Source organism: Podarcis erhardii (genome assembly GCF_964252035.2).
Source record: "Podarcis erhardii genome assembly, chromosome: 6".
Taxonomy (NCBI): Eukaryota; Metazoa; Chordata; class Lepidosauria; order Squamata; family Lacertidae; genus Podarcis; species Podarcis erhardii.
In genome coordinates, this window is record NC_138510.1 from 51,299,257 (window position 1) to 51,315,735 (window position 16,479).

At 40.7% G+C, this 16,479-nt stretch overlaps 1 protein-coding gene across 10 annotated transcripts in view; it reads left to right on the top strand.

The window, feature by feature from the left end:
• Positions 1 to 16,479, top strand: part of ST3GAL3 (ST3 beta-galactoside alpha-2,3-sialyltransferase 3) — a 185,931-nt gene that overhangs the window by 143,751 nt on the left and 25,701 nt on the right. The window lies entirely within an intron of this gene.

Sequence of the window (16,479 nt, forward strand, 5' to 3'; positions counted from 1 at the left end):
GCTTGCTCTTTAATCTTTCTGGTATCTTAAGAGTCAGTTAACCAAACCTCCTCTTTTTGTCAAGAACTTAATTGAAAAAGGTACAAGGGAATTAATGAAAGATAAAATGTAATGAAAGTCCTCTCACAAAGTGCCTATCTTGAGCATGTCCAGAATTGTACAAAAAGGCACCAGCAAAGCATAAGGTCAGGCAGAGGCTTGAGGTAGATCATCTCCTTAATAACTAGGGCCAATCTGAAATCCTTATAAAGGGCCGTAATATTCCATACCTCTTTCCAAGCTTAAATAAACTTCAGGGCGCTGCTAGCACACCACATATGGTAACAATGTGCTGCCAATTAACTTTGTAATTTTAGGGGGGTTTTCAACAGGGTTGAGAAGGCTGAGTGAAATGGTTCAAGGCTGATCTCAAAGTGTTTCTTCCAGGATTTAATAAATGGTTAAATGCAGGAACATTCTCCACTTTGAGACTATAATTTGTGCCAGATGAATCTGGAGAATACTGTGAGGTACAATCGTGCATAGACAGCAAAGATGGCTGAAAGATTCATTCAGTTGTGTGAGACTTGCTTTCTAGGCAGAATTGGATAGGGTGTGTGGAAAGTGGGGAAGCTTCTGTGTGTTGTAGGCTTTTTAGTGATATATGCCTCTGGATTGAGAAATGGGTAAGCCAAGCTTTCAGGGAAAGACCATCAAATCTTTCTCCTTCCCTTAACACTGTCAGCATTATTTGGGGGCATAAAAGAAACTTTTGGTGCAGGACTTTAAGGTAGGGTATTGGCAGCATGTCACCCCACTGCTCAAACTGCACTGGCTTCCATATTGTCTTTTGGGCCCAGTTCAGAGTGCTGGTTTGGACCTTTAAAGCCCCATACCAGTTTAGGACCAGGATATCTGAGGGAAAACTGTCTGAATCACCCTGCTCATTAAGGTCATTCATAGAGATCCACTTGTCGGTTCAAATACATGTTTTGATACAAAGAAGAAACTTTATCTGCTACCACTCCCATACTCTGGAACACCCTGCCCTGGGGAGGTTTGTTTTGCCCCCTGTTTGTATGCTTTCCACTAGAGCAGTGGTTTCCAGTTAGCTAAGTACTGCAGACCCCCTGCTTTTCAAAAGCCAAGCCATGAACCCCCTACTTTTGAAAATGTTATCTATGTGGTAGTTTTTATTATGTGCATAGTGCCAGCATAACCCTCCAACATGTCCCAGCACAAAACCAGGACAGGCATCTTCCAGCTTATAATTCTTTCAGGTAAATAACTAAAGACCACTACTTCTAATTAGCATTCAGGGTGCATCCTTATAAATCATTTTTTGTAGCAGATTGATTACGCAGAGTAATTCACACTCTTATCTTTTCTGTCCTTGCCACTATCATTCCAATTATACAGAATGGAAACTAATGTTAGTAGAGATAGTATCTAGCTCTCTGTGTGGTCTTGGGTAATTCATGAGCTAGGCTTTAGTTGTCCTTTCAGCCAGTTTGTTGCTCTAGTGAGAAATGACATCCATAGGAGTGACTGAATTCAGCTGATACATATTGATGCTGTGCTCATGACCTGGCTTGTTTACCTGCTGTAAATGTGTGTTGCATTTGTATCTGTTCAGCATGATCTTAAGCCATAGAATGCACTTTTCTGCAGTTATTTAGTCAAACTGGACGTTGCATACAAGAGCATGTACAGTGGTACCTCGGGTTACAGACGCTTCAGGTTACAAACTCCGCTAACCCGGAAATAGTATCTCAGGTTAAGAACTTTGCTTCAGGATGAGAACAGAAATCGTGTGGCGGCGGCGGGAAGCCCCATTGGCTAAAGTGGTACCTCGGGTTAAGAACAGTTTCAGGTTAAGAATGGACCTCCAGAATGAATTAAGTTCTTAACCCGAGGTACTACTGTATACAGGACCCAGCCAGGGGTGTATGTTAGTCTGTCTGTTTAATGAAAAGCAATCTTGAGGGGCTGTACTTTTCCTTGAAATAGCTGAGACTGTGTGAATGCACACTTTAACTCTTTCCTTGCTGGCCATATTCCTGCTCAAAATCACCCTTCCTAAGCTGCCTTTTTCTGTGATTTGGATTATATTTGCCGTTATTAAAATGTATTTTTATGTAATGTGTCACATGCCCCTTATTCTGCATGATACCTCAAGTATATGTTGAACAAAAGATTTCTAAAATTATTTCCTTTTCAAAGGACATTGATTTGAGCCTCAAAAGCTGGAAGAAATGCTAGATCTTTCACTTTCTCCATTCTCTTCACTGTTAATTTATCGAATTTGTTGTAAGATACCCTCCCAATGGAGACAATGCCTGAAGACATTGTTGGAAGCTGCCCAGAGTGGCTGAGGCAACCCAATCGGATGGGTGGGGAATGATGATGATGATGATAACAGCAGCAAAGGAGACGCAGATTTCTGATATATGCTCCCATCTTCTTTTTCTTCTCCACACGCAGGCTACATTATCGTCATCTAATCGAGAAATGAAATCTATACTCACACTCTATTGGGATTGTAGTGGGAGTTACTCTGGCACTATACCAGTGCAACAGCCACCATATCCAATATATTCTCAGCCCTGAAAAGGGGCGGGAGGGGGAGATAAACAACTAGAAAATATTAAAAAACCTCATAAAAATAGAAGACATGACCATAGAGTCTCAGTAGACTCTACAAGTGCCCCATCAATCAGGATCTGTGGTGCTGCCACCCACATGCTACCCGCACATGGAGAGAGCCAATTAATTTATGATGATGGGGACACACGCCCCACAGCTCCATAGCACCTCCCCTCCATCAGCCCCAATCACATAGCCTGCAATGATCCCACTTTTTCCAGTCCTACATGCAGAAGTTTTAATCCATTTCTGCTACTCACACCCAGCATTTGTAGCACAATGCACAAAAGGGGAAGACGAGGAGCCCTCAAATTACAGCTCCAACAGTTTCCTGTGTAGGACACCCGTACAGAGCACACACAGCCATCTTTGGACAAGGGCCAAAGCAGCAGTGAGATTCTAATAGCTACCCATCCCAAAGAAGCAGTCTGTAAGAAGTGGCTTCCTGACTTTGACCAGGGGCATGTTTGCAGATGAATCCAGGGTTTTGGCAGAAGCTATGTACTACTTATTTTGGTGGCCAATCTGGCTGGATGTCAGATAACTTGCCTCTTATCTACAAACATCCATAAAGCAGGTTTAGTTTCCTGCCATGATGGGGTGGCCAAAGGCAAGCCAGCTTTGAATGGCAAAGGGCACAGGCAGTGACTGTTGGTAAGCATCACAAGACAGTTTGTCCACCACAGTTAAGAGGCCACAAGGGATCTGTGACTAATCAGAACTCACAACCGGATGATTGAGGTGTCCCTCATAAGGAAAAGAAGAATGCATTTTTAGACTTAATCCAATTACTGATGGAAGATGTTTGCTGTAGGAAGGCTTTTTTCCCCTTTCTTGAAATTAATTCATTAATTAATAGTTGAATATAGGTATTGGACTATATGCTTGTGTCAGATATGGCAAAGGTTCTGGGAATTAATTAGACTTGCGCTTCTGTTGCAGATTATGCAAATACCCACTCACATACTTGGCTACTGCTGTGGGAGTAAGATTGTTTTCCTCTGGTATGTTTGTAGTAGCACCACACACGTTGCTCAGAGCAAAACCAAACTAGGCACACAGTTCTGGTCATATGTAGTGTCATATGTAGTGTTCCAGATAAATGGAACCCCAGGGTGCCATGGCACACTGGTTGAAAACCACTGCACTAGTAGGATCTGAAGGCAGATCCTACTAGGGTGGGGGAAAGGATTCCTTACCAATCACTCTAGCAACAATGCATGCAGCAGTGCCAGAGCTCTTTCTGAACAGTATCTGGGATGAAGGAGATCCTGAAATGGGGAAGGCAAATGTGTGGGGCAGTCTGAAACTATCTTGTACCTTGGACACTGGTTGAATAGACAGCAGGGTAGCATGTGCAATGTCTCTTATGGCACAAAACCAAGTTTGGAAGACTTACTGTTTGTCATGGAACTTGAAAGGATACAGAAGCCTGCCTGGAATGGTTAGTTCAACAACCCCACAGAGGAACAGCGGGGAACATCCTGGTCATTGCTGCTGATCATGGGGTGGGCCTCTCTCACGATCAGCATGGAATGGAGTGTGGGATATATTCTAAATCTGGGAGAGAGCAGCCTGCAGAGAGCAAAGGAAGTAACAGAACAGAAATAAAAAACAGTAATTAGGAGCAGGCGCACATAGTCCCTGGACCTAGATACAAGTATGATTTTTTTAAGGTTAGAGAGGAGATGGAGGTGTCACATGGGTGCTTAGTTAGTACTCATGCATCAGCCTCCCCATCACCACCTGAGTATACTTCCACATTCCCCATGGAGTTTGCAGGGGAACTCTAACATTTGCAGGCACAGCTTGCATACAGGCTGTGATACTGCAAGTTATAAGTTCTCACAAGTGTTTGGCCAGTAGCAGCAATGGTTAGATCAGAGTGCCTCGCCCTTGCCAGCAGAGAGTTTAGTTGATATGGGAGGCACTGCTCTCTGCTGTTGGGATGGAACAGTGCTAGTGCAATACAGTTGAGAAAAAATGCAGTAAAGGGGTGCGAGACATATAAAATTGCTGCAGCACTTATACATTATTATAATATGTGATCCTTCTTGTTAGCTATACAGGGTACTCTGTCCTGCCCCCCCCCCCATTGGAGTGGAATGGGAATTGCTGTTGAACATTTGTGTCTGGAGTCTCAAAGTGTAGTATCAGGGAAATATTAGTAATGTGAGTTGTGAGGTCAGGCTATTTTGTGCAAAGTCCTGTTTCTCTCTGTTTCCCATCACCAAAGTTCCCCTGTGAGTTGTAGTCCCATAGCACATACCCTTGGAGTTGTGATCTTTCACTGTGGGGTTTTTATACTGTGTGCTGTGATGCGGTTCTAAGTTACACCATGTCCTGTTCCTTGTTGTGGCTAGGCAGTTGTCAATGCAGGGCTGTTTCTTTTATTTTCCTCCCTCCCATTGAAGTCAATAGAAGGGAGCTTTGCTCCAGGTCTGGGGCTGGTGCAAAGGTGTGCCATTAGTGAGGTGTGTTTCTGTGGATTAAAGAGGTATAGCGTTCTCGTCCCATGTACTGCCCATAACCCACCCATGAGTCCATCCAGTTTCAACTGGGGTGTCTTCACTGCCATAATAGCACTGCCAGCAGTATGTACCACTGATATATCAGATGACTTTCACCAGATTATCCACTATTGGCTCAGTTTTATGTGAAGCAGCAACCATCAATTACTCCAGACTTCTTGTCCAGTCTTTCCCTGACCTATAAGATCAGACCCTATCTTCATTTGGCTGACTCTCCTGAATTCTTGTGTTCATATGCTTGTATTGCTGTTTTACTGGTTTTCTGATGTATTTTTGTTTTAATTACACTGTTTGTTGTTTTTAGGCTGTACTCCACTTAGAGGTTTTTAAAAATTAAAGTGCTTTATACACACATAAATAAATAAATAAATAAATAAATAAATAAATAATATATCAATTATGGCAGTGGCATATTTGTTGTTCTTCTGGTATAGTGGAGCATCTTTCAAATCCTACAGTCCCTCAACCAATGAATAGGTACAGTTGTGCCTTCATGCCAGTGAGTAACAGGCCTGTGGGAAGGGTTGGTATCTCCACTTCTTGCAGTGGTGCCAGTTTGCCATGGAGCTTAAAATAGTTTACTTTACATTTTAAACTCAAAGCATGTAATTTAAAATCTCTAGAATCCTACCTTTCATTTTGAAAATATGTGTGTAGCTTAAAGACATTCTATTATAATATAAATATAAACTGCAGAATAGGCTTTTGGGCCACATAAAATTCTACTGGATTTTCCATCTCCTTATGAAAGGTAGCTAGCTGCCTTATACTAGGACAGATTATTAGCGCCTCTAGTTTGGCTCTAAGTGCTCTGTGTGCCTGTTCAAAATCATCCGGAGATTATGAGGGCTGGAAGCAGTGATTTCAGCTATGAGGCAATGAAGTGTGCAGGATCATTCCCTTCCTTCCACTCCCTCATCAAAAAAAGAGTGTAAATTAATTCTCCTATTTAAGTTTTATGCATCTTCAAGCTTGTTGCTTTTATCTATATTTTCTTTTTCCAGTTCTTTTATCTGTTTGTCATGGATTTGGCTTAATTCTTCTGTTACTATAGTTGTTTTTGTTAGAATCAAGCCTTGTGTTATGTTCTGTTAGTTTCATTTCCATGTCCTCATGACCACTGCTCCTTGTGCATTTTTCTAATCAATTGGTTGTGCCGAAGAAGATTCCAGCAAAACAGTCAGATTATCCGGGATCACTTTCCTACGTTGTTATTTATTTACTACCTCAGCACCATGAACGCCTAAAAAGTTTACCGCTTAGCCCACAGGATAGCTTCTATTACTTTGTTTCAACCATAGACTTATTATACTTCTACGGACTTTCAAAGATTGACAGATGTGTGTTCATTTGTTTTCAAATATATTAGAGAATTTACAAGTGTACACATTTTGTTTTTGTTGTACTAAATCATGTATATTGTGCAATAAGAACTACAGTGATATCTAGTATTCTGGTCCTTGTGTTGCTTGTGTTGTTTGTTGTGTTAAGTTTGCAACACAGGGGTTTGTTGTTCTGTATTGGTGATGCTTTCTAACTTGACTATAAATTACTTGTAGTCAAGGTGAGAACGGATACGGTCAAGTTTGATGATGACACCAAATTGTTCAGGTTGATAAAAACAAAAAGTAATTGCAAGGAACTCCAAAAGGATCTTTCCAAATTGAGTGAATGAGTGATATGTGATTCAGTGTAAGCAAATGTGAAGTGATGAATATTGGGGCAAGAAATCCTAATTTCATGTACATGCCAATGGGCTGTGAACTGGTGGTGAGTGACAAGGAATGAGACCTCAGGGTTATGATGGATATTGATTACTGTGTTGACCCAGTGTGCAGCAGCTGTGTAAAAGGCAAATTCCATCTTGAGGATCATTAGGAAAAGGATTGAAAATAAAATTGCCAATAGGATAGTGCTGTTTTTTCAGTTATACGGTGTGACTGTACTTGGAATACTATATGTACTTCTGGTTGCAGCAACTCCCCTATGAAGAAAGGTTACAACATTTGGTGGTTTTTAGTTCGGGGCGGGGGGGGGGGGCGGGAGCAAGTAAGTAGAAACATGAAAAAAGGTATCCATTGCAAGTATCCATTGTGAGAAGCAAGTGGATAGAGAGGCTTTTCCCACCTGTCTAATGTCCAGTGGAGCTGACTCCAGGGCAGACAAAAGGAAGTGCTTCTTCACACAGCACATAATCTATTAAATATATTTCCACTCGATTTAGTGATGGCCACCAACTTGGATGGCTTTAAAAGGGAATTAGGCAAATTAATGGAGAATAGGGCTATCAATGACTACAACCATCATGGTTTTGCATCTAGCATCTGAGGCAGTATGCCTCTGAATACCAGTTTCTGGGAATCATCAATAGAAAGAGTGCTGTTGCACTCAGATCCTGCTTGCAGGCTTCCCATAGACAAACAGGGTGCCTTTGATCTGATCCAGCAGGGCTCTTCTAATGCTCTTAGCCATTAAAACGGGTAGCAAACATGGTGCTGACTTACAACTCCCACATTTATCTGTTAATGTATTTCTTGGTTACTTACTGCTATTACAATTGTCACATTTTAGTACTCGCCCTTCACCCTAAGGCCCCAGAGTGAGTTACATTTATTAAAACATAATATTACACAATATTTAAAACAGTACAGAAGAACTTAGATACAAAAATAAGGTGGGTCCTAAAAATACAAACCTCAGGTGTCAAAAGCCCGGGGTTAAGATAATAGTAGTGTCAGCAATAATAAAAATGGAGTACTTGACTGATTTTCGAAAGTGAAATGAATTAATTGGTGACAATAAATTGGAAAATTCATTTAGAATTGGTAAAATTTATTTACAGGTGGGAGACAGAAAGAGGGGATCTTGATACACAGCCTGAGGGCGACAGTAGCTGTCTCCAAGCTCCTTGCTACTCTGGAAATGATATGGCTGGTTGCCACTACCCCTTTACTCAAGCCACAAGGGCTCAGCTTGCTCTCTGCTCTGCATGGCCCATTGATGTCAATGTACTGTTCTTTACCATCCTTTCACAGGGAGTCAAGCAAGTCACCACACCCCATTCTTGTTCCTTCTTTCCCTCTTCTCTCTGTTCCTTGTTTTCCTTCACCCACCAGCCATCTAGATTGCAATGTGGAATGATAGCAGGGTGATAGGGGGCATCATTCAGAGCTTCCCATGGCCATCAGTGTGTGTGTTTCTTAATGTTTTTTACCACCATTGATTGGGAGGAAAATCACACTCTCTTCATTCTAGTGGAAGGATGTAATTTTCCCACATTGCTGAAGAGTGGGTCAGAGAAACCTGTCTGCTCTAATGCTCTGTCATTACAGCCAAGAAGGCACAATTTTCCTCCCCATTGGCAGTGGCAACACAATTAAGAAACACGGTTGTCAATATCCTCATTGAGGAGCTGATCAGAATTCAAGTGCTAACAACAATTTTTTTATTTGGCCAAAACCAATTAATGTGAGTTACAGGAGCTTCATGGGGTCATTTTATGACCTAGGATAGATTTACCCCATTGTCTAAAGTTTTTTGTACTGTCTGATGAGTATCAGTTATTTATGCCTGGCCTCTTCCTCTTGTTTCAAATGTGCAGGGTAGCATTCGTGACTCCCCCACCATGCACAGAAGCCAATAAAACTTTATTCTCACTTGGATGCCAGTAGACTTTATGAGTTATATGAGGAAGCTCCTTGTAAGGTGGACATCAAAATCATCAGACTATTTAGAAATCATGAAGCCTAATTGCATCAAGTTCTTCATTTGCATTATCATTTTTAAATCATTTGTGTATAGAGCATTCACAGTTTCTTGACTTTTCATTTTTGTTTGACAAATCTTAAAATAGAAATTGATACTATTCACCATTTCATTAAGACCTGAAGATAATGCATGATTGATCTCCACCCTCTTTGGAAACATATTCTGTGATTGTTTGTTGCATTCTATTGTCATGGCAATGGCTGGGAGTTGTATTTTGGGCCTCTGAATTTTTCTCCCTCAAGGCACCTCAACCTTGCCTAGAGAAACTGCATACTACAGATTTAGTGTTATGTTTCAAGTCATGGATTTATATCTCTGTCATGTTCTGACATCCCTCACACCCTTGGGGATTAACCTCTGAGGTCAGGGAGACTGTGAGATTCACAGAATCATCACTTCTCAGCTGTTTTGTAGTTTAGGCATAATGGTATATAGCCCATGATGGGCCCTTTGGCGTTGGGAGGCAGTCTAGCAGGATCCATATTGGCCAGCAGTGGTGGAAGTTGCACCAGTAATTCCTGCTGGTTTTAGGCCTGCTGCTGCCAGTATAAGCCAACAGGCTTTGAGTAAAGAAGTGCTTCTGCTTTAAATCGGTAGAACTGCTATCCCGTGCGGTCTACTTTGTTCATGTGGTTACCAGACTCTTTCTCAGAACAGAACTGTACTATTCTCTTCCATTCACCTTCCAGTTCCCTCCTCTAGGGTTTCAATTCTGCTGCACTTAACAGAGAGGCGGCATGATTGAAAGACTGCAGCAGCATGGGGGTGAGGATTGTAGTATTCTGCCAAAGTGTTTGTATAGATATTTTGCGTATGCTCCAATGTATGGAAATCCTGTTTTCTTCAGATCTTCTCTATATGGCTCCATATATTTATGGAGTAAGGGTGAATTTCAACAGATCTTCTTAAAAGTCTTGTTTTAACTTGTACTGAGCCATTAAATCTATCAACTATATATAGTTATCAACTCAGACTGAACCCCAACTCCACCCCACATATTCCCCTAGTGACACTCCACGGTCTAGCATCACTTCAAATGTAAGTGAAAATTTGGCGGACGTATTGAGCTTGGATCACAAATTAACTTTGTGGGATCTTTCCGTTCTTAGGAAAAGGGTTGTCTCTCATTACAAACATATTTAGTAAAAACTCATATGCAGAAAGAGAACAGATGTCCTGGACTACTATTTGTGTGAGGTCACTTCATGCATATTTTTTTAAAAAGGTATCCATATTATTTTAAACAACTTTTACATGCCTATGTTTTAACTGTGATCTACTGAACATGGTAGAGCACATTTGTAGTAATAAACTTTTGAGTTTATACAATTCCACTCTGCTTCAGTTAGGAAGCAAGGCAGTCAAGCAAACACACTTGCACTTGCTTTGTTTACAAATAATTCCAACTTTGTGAATTTTGGACAACACAGTATGTACTATTTATGAACAGAACAGTTCCTTAAGGATGCTAGATTAATGAACTGTGGTTAGTCATTAAATTGTTATTGACAATTAAACAACTATCCAGGCTGCACAAACAGTTTTTAATGTAATATTCTGCTAGTGAAATTTGAGGCATCATCATGTCACACTCTGCCTAATATCCTCACACATCTATATTATTTTAATGTAATTTATTATTTTAATAAGAAAACCACCTTGAGGTCCATTCGAGGGCTGAAAATAAAATATAGAATAATTTAAAATATATGTCCTTTCATTTGAAGGAGGATGTCAAATGAAGCATTTAAAAGCAGTTTGAAATGCGCAACCCATAAAACACCTTTCAAAGGACTCTGGAAGACCGGACAACCAGCTGTTGCCTTGTGAAGCCTATGGCAAAGTCTTCACCAGTCCGATCTTGTGGAACACTTTACAAGGGGCCTTGCTGATAGTCAGGTTTTTTGAAGCCCTTTGCCAAAGGGCCTTGCATGTGCCACCAAGCAGCTGATTGGCACTTTATGTGATATATGATATCAGGTGTGGGACAGATGAGTGTGACTTGACCAAAATGTCCAAGCAGGTGAAATAGAGGAAGGCCTGGTGGGCCTAATTAAGCCTGGTGGTCAGAGGTTCCACACTCCTGCATTAAAGGATGCACAATTTCAAATATAGGTGCATCTCTTACAAAGTTATTTTAATTGTATTCAGTAGCTTCAGAATGACTGGTAAAAATCCAGACGTATGGCTACAGCATATGAGCAGTTCTCTACTTGCCAGAGAATTTATAAAATGTTGCTTGATACCCATGCCAATAGATTTAATATTATTTCTACTCCAGTTTCATCTGTGGGGTACAACCCCAACATGATTAGGGGTTAAGATATCAAAATTGCAGATATTTTTACACTAGTCACAAACGTGCTGTTTAGTTCTCCGGTTCTCCAAACCAGCATTGATTTTTGCCTTTTCTGCATTATACTTCATGACTGGACCATGTGCCAATTGGTCAGCCTTTGTGATGCTTTGTTGAACAGGAGGATTTCCCCCACAGGCACTGCAGTCACATGTTCTCAATTAAAATAGTGTCTGTATAATGAGGAACACTCTGTTCTGTTATCAGCACAGCTTATTTACCTATCATTCAGCTGTGCTGAGAGCAGCTCTGGTCTGATGGCCTTCCACCTCATGAGAAGTAGTCCTTCTGGGTCACCTTCAGACTGCTCATCATACACGCTAAGTTTTCCATCAATAGCCCTCTTGTTCCTTGCTTTTGTTAGATCCTTTACTTCACATATGCACGGTAGTGTCCATGCCTTCATCCCTTATGATGTCTTGAAAAAATGCATAATTCTTGCACAGCACGGTGGAAGCTTCTGAAACCTTGTCAGAGGTTTTCTGTGCTTTTTAAAAATCATAAAGAAGCCATTTTTATTTTATGGATTCTCGTTTTTCTTTCTCTGATGTCATACGGAGTTTCACACACTTACCATATCTATTTAATAGTGAAAATGCTTTCATACACAAAACTTAAGTAACTTTTTCTCCACCCAAAAGTGATAGAAGGAAAGCTCAACCACCTGGCTAGAATTACTGGATGTTGGGAATACCTATGGTGCCTTTCATCATGGCCTTGGCATGTATGGTCCTATAGGCATGTTTGTGGTCTGAGACAGGCTTTAATACAATTGCTTTTGCTAAAAAGATCTACCCAACAAGCACTTGGCAAGGGATTGCCGCTCCATTTGTGAGACTGCGTGTGGGTATTACTTGCGGAAGAATAAATGTTGCGAAAATCCAAATGTTCTCAAAAAAACAATATAGATGTATTATGATATCTTGGCTGACTTTACTGGCATATTAACTTAGTGTCGGTTTCAAATTTCACCAGTTGAAAGCTGCTCTTTAAAAACATTTGTGAATAATTGCTGTATTGTCAATAAATATTTTAATGACTATTTGCAAGCTAGAAAACCTAAGTTAATACCTGCAAGACAATTCGAATAAAAATACTGTAAAGCTAATTGTTATCCATTATGTTATACAGAATGTATACTTATAAATTTATAAGTATAATATTATACTTATTTTTAAGTGGATCACAGCCAAGACGTGTTCCCTGAACAAAGGGACATTCCAGAGTCTTGCTGTTTTTGGGTAGGATTCAATCACATACCAGCAAATTCAGGTTTGATTTGGTACTCTTTCACAACAAACCCACTTCCCTAAAGAATCAGATTTTTAATGATAAAGAAAGTAGCAGGTACATGCACTGGAAAATGTGGGATAACGCTTGCCACACCATCTTATAACATTGCCACAAACAAATCAGAATGCATGCTCAATAAATAACCGATGTCATACAACTTCCCCACAAACTTTATGCAAACAAATCTGGATGGATGCTCAATATACAGGGCTTCTGGAAGTAACAAAAGAGTTTAAAATACTAATTCTTGCAAGTGATCTCAGATGCAAATGTGAACCTCAAAGGGGGCTGAGAGTCTGGGCTTCAGGGAGAAGAATGGACTGTGGTTTGAAACTCCAACAGCCATTCCTTAGGGATGTCAAAGCCCGTTATGGTTCATTTTTCATCCAGCCTCAGAAGTTTGGCTAGAATTGTGTCTTGTTGTTTTGTATGTTTGTATGTATGTTTACTTGGATTTATAGTCGGTCTCATTGATTGTGTTTATTATAGTGATCACAAGGGTGTTAGATGCTGCATTTTAAGGGACTGGAACTGGTTTTCAGGCAAGGATGTTGATTATAACCCTCTGTTGTTAACCATGTAAAGTTGGCTGGTTTTAACAAGACAAATTGCAGAGAGCTGTCTTGAAGACTTGTGACAACTGTTAGACCAAAAGAATCACATTTTGCTCATTATTCTTTTGAGGAATCAGCATTATAGGTGGCCTGTCCCCCACCATTGGATCAAATAACAACTAAAACTTCTATACACAATGTAGGTGTCAGGTATTTCTCCAAAGAGATTTACTGCAACCATTTCCTCCCAATCCAAAAAGCAGTGACATAGAAATGACCCCCACACCCCATAAAGCTGGCAAGGCACTGAAGCAACAGGAATTTTCTCATACATCAAGGCCACTGCTGCAGAAAATGTTGCTCTCCTTACTTTACAGAAATACAGTGTGAGTTAGTGGGTGTCATAGTGTCACCATGCATAGGATTTACAGTGGTACCTCGGGTTACATACGCTTCAGGTTACATACGCTTCAGGTTACAGACTCCGCTAACCCAGAAATAGTACCTCGGGTTAAGAACTTTGCTTCAGGATGAGAACAGAAATCATGCTCCGGCGGCGCGGTGGCAGCAGGAGGCCCCATTTAGCTAAAGTGGTACCTCAGGTTAAGAATAGTTTCAGGTTAAGAACGGACCTCCAGAATGAATTAAGTTCTTAACCGGAGGTACCACTATACACTGTTCTGAAGCTACTGATCCTGTAACTGCTATGCCCTGCTTCAAACTGCTGCTTCTCTCCATTGTGACTGGTATACGTGTATGTGAGCAATTTTCAAACTCCCCCCGCATCCCATGAATCATTTGAAAGTTGCTGAAGGTATTGGTGGACCACTTAATGATTTTTTTGCTTGTTCTAGCAATTTTAATTCCATAGAAATATGTAATACATTAAAGAACAATATAAGAAATAAAAGGAGCAATAAAAATAAATGTGAATATTTAATGCAATGGATGTCCCATCTCCCACTTTCAAACACAAATCCAAAGACACACCATGGACCATTTGAATGAAGCTTGCAACACTGGCGGTTCGTGGATCACAGTTTGGGACACCCTGGTGTGTAAGACATGCAGTCATGTTGCTCAGAACACTTGGTTGCTAACATGAGGTCCAAGATTTAAAATCAGGGCTGTGTATAAACTCTGTGATAAAGCTTTCACTAGCACAGGTTGACATAACAAAAACCTCACAGGCCAGTTCCACCCGCCCCCCTGCCCCCCCCCCCCGATTATTTGCAGCTCCCTTGAATAATTTGAATACCCATTCCTTGTGGGTCTTTCTCACCCTGATCAAGTCAAGCAATTATAGTGGAGATAGAAGAATTGTATAATCTGCATTGCTCCTTCTTGGATCTAGAGGTGTGAGGTGCTGCTGCCAGAATCTGCATGCCTACTTCAACCACAAGCCACCCCCACTGCATGGCTTCTTTTGTGTCTGAGATCTTGGCTGTGACTTCTAGAAGACCTGCTCTTGCCTTGCACCTGGCCTGGGAGGACGGGACCCTGATTGACTCCAGCTACAAAAGCTGAGGTTGCTGAACAGATTACTAGGTTGGAGTACTGTTTGTGGGGCAGGGATGAGGGTTGTTGGCGGGGTTGTTACTGTTATTGATATTAGTTTTTGTATCTTTAATTTTAGATCTTACCATGATTTACATGGAAATTGTTCAATTTAGTTACATACTTTTGGTTGTGCTTTTTATTTTTTTATGCCTACTTGTGTTATATTTGTAATTATGTAAAAGATTCCATGTCATAAGCCACCTAGAGCATGGTTTTAACTATAGAAAGGCAGCCTACAGATCAAATGATGTGTGTATGTTTGTATTCCCTCTGCATATGAATTGTTGGGAGAGTGAAAATTTTATGTTCTGTTGTTGTCACTGAGGTGAGCATGAAAGAACAAACATAAGGAACCAAATGATAGAGAAGAAAACATGGTAAAAAGGAAGAGTGAAGAAAAAAATGGTGGTGCACATAGATCTGTGAGATAAAGAGAAGAAGAGAGGCAGCAGGGAGGTGATGATGGAAAAATACTTGTGAGATGGGAAACAAAAATAAGAGTAGGTGTTGGATTTTGTCTGTAGAAATTCAGATGTTTGGATTTATAAGGGTCAGTGGCCTGCTTATTTATCCTTACGGGGCAAATCAAAACTTTTAAGATGGCAAAGGAATGTTTAGGACTGTATATAATGAATCATTTAAAGTTAATGTATACAGACAAAACTGTGTTACAAAATGCTAGCCAAACTACTGTTGTCACCGTCTTACATTAATAAAAGTGTAAAAGTCACCCTCAGAATGCTTTGAATTATACGCCCCTGCTCTAAGGCAGACATAATCTGGAGCAAGATATTCTGCATTAAGGATCACCTTGGTACAGATTCTTCCTTGTGCAGCTAGGCAGTGAGAGAGGAATGAGACAAGTGGCAGAACTATAGTAAGGCAGAAGTTTGTACTGTCCTCTAAAGATTAAGGTACTCCTTATTTTTGCTAGTGCCAACATCTGAAAGAAGTCTGAGTAACTGGAAACTTTCTACAGAGGGAAGACACACACATTGCTATTATATTAGTTCGAATGGCTTATTGTTCTAGCTCTTGAATGTATACACATTTACTTATTAAATAATTAATTAACAACAGAACCCAACTTATTAAACAGCTCCCACCACATATTGTTAACAGCAGGAAGTGAACCAACACCAAATAAAATCCATTAATACTGGATGGCCTTGTTTAAAGATCCTGGGAAAGATTCAACATTGTGCTCTTCCAATTTTTCCATCAGTACAAGCATTTCAGCTTTCCCAGTGGAATAATCTAATGTCTCCTCCTCCTGCATGCTGTTCTGGGGGTTCTTCAGACCCCATCCCACCCACCCCTGAGCTAAAGGGAGGGGAGAGTAGGAGAGGGAGGAAAGTGCCTTGCACTAGCAGAACTCATTGCACTGATTCCTGCTAGCACAACTTACTTAGTTGAATCCAGCCCACTGCTCTTCTGTCAGACTCCCCTCAGTTGCTTTGAAGCTGCTGTGTGCCATCAATACTCAATGCCAGAGTTATGATCTGTGGCTCTTCTCTCGGGGATTATTGTGAAAGTATTTGATACCTCTTTGTTTTTCCATAGCCGTTCCAGTTGAAATCCTTTCTTCTCTCCTTCCCTCCTCACCGTCTGTGTTCTGCAAAGCTATTTTTCTCTTCTCAATTAACTCCCTTCCTCTTCTTGTCAATTGCCATGGATCCTTACTTCCCATTTCCCATGTGCAACTTGCTCCCACATTCTGCTCCAATAGGGATTTGCACTAGTTTCACACACACACAGACACACAGACACACAGACACACACACACACACAC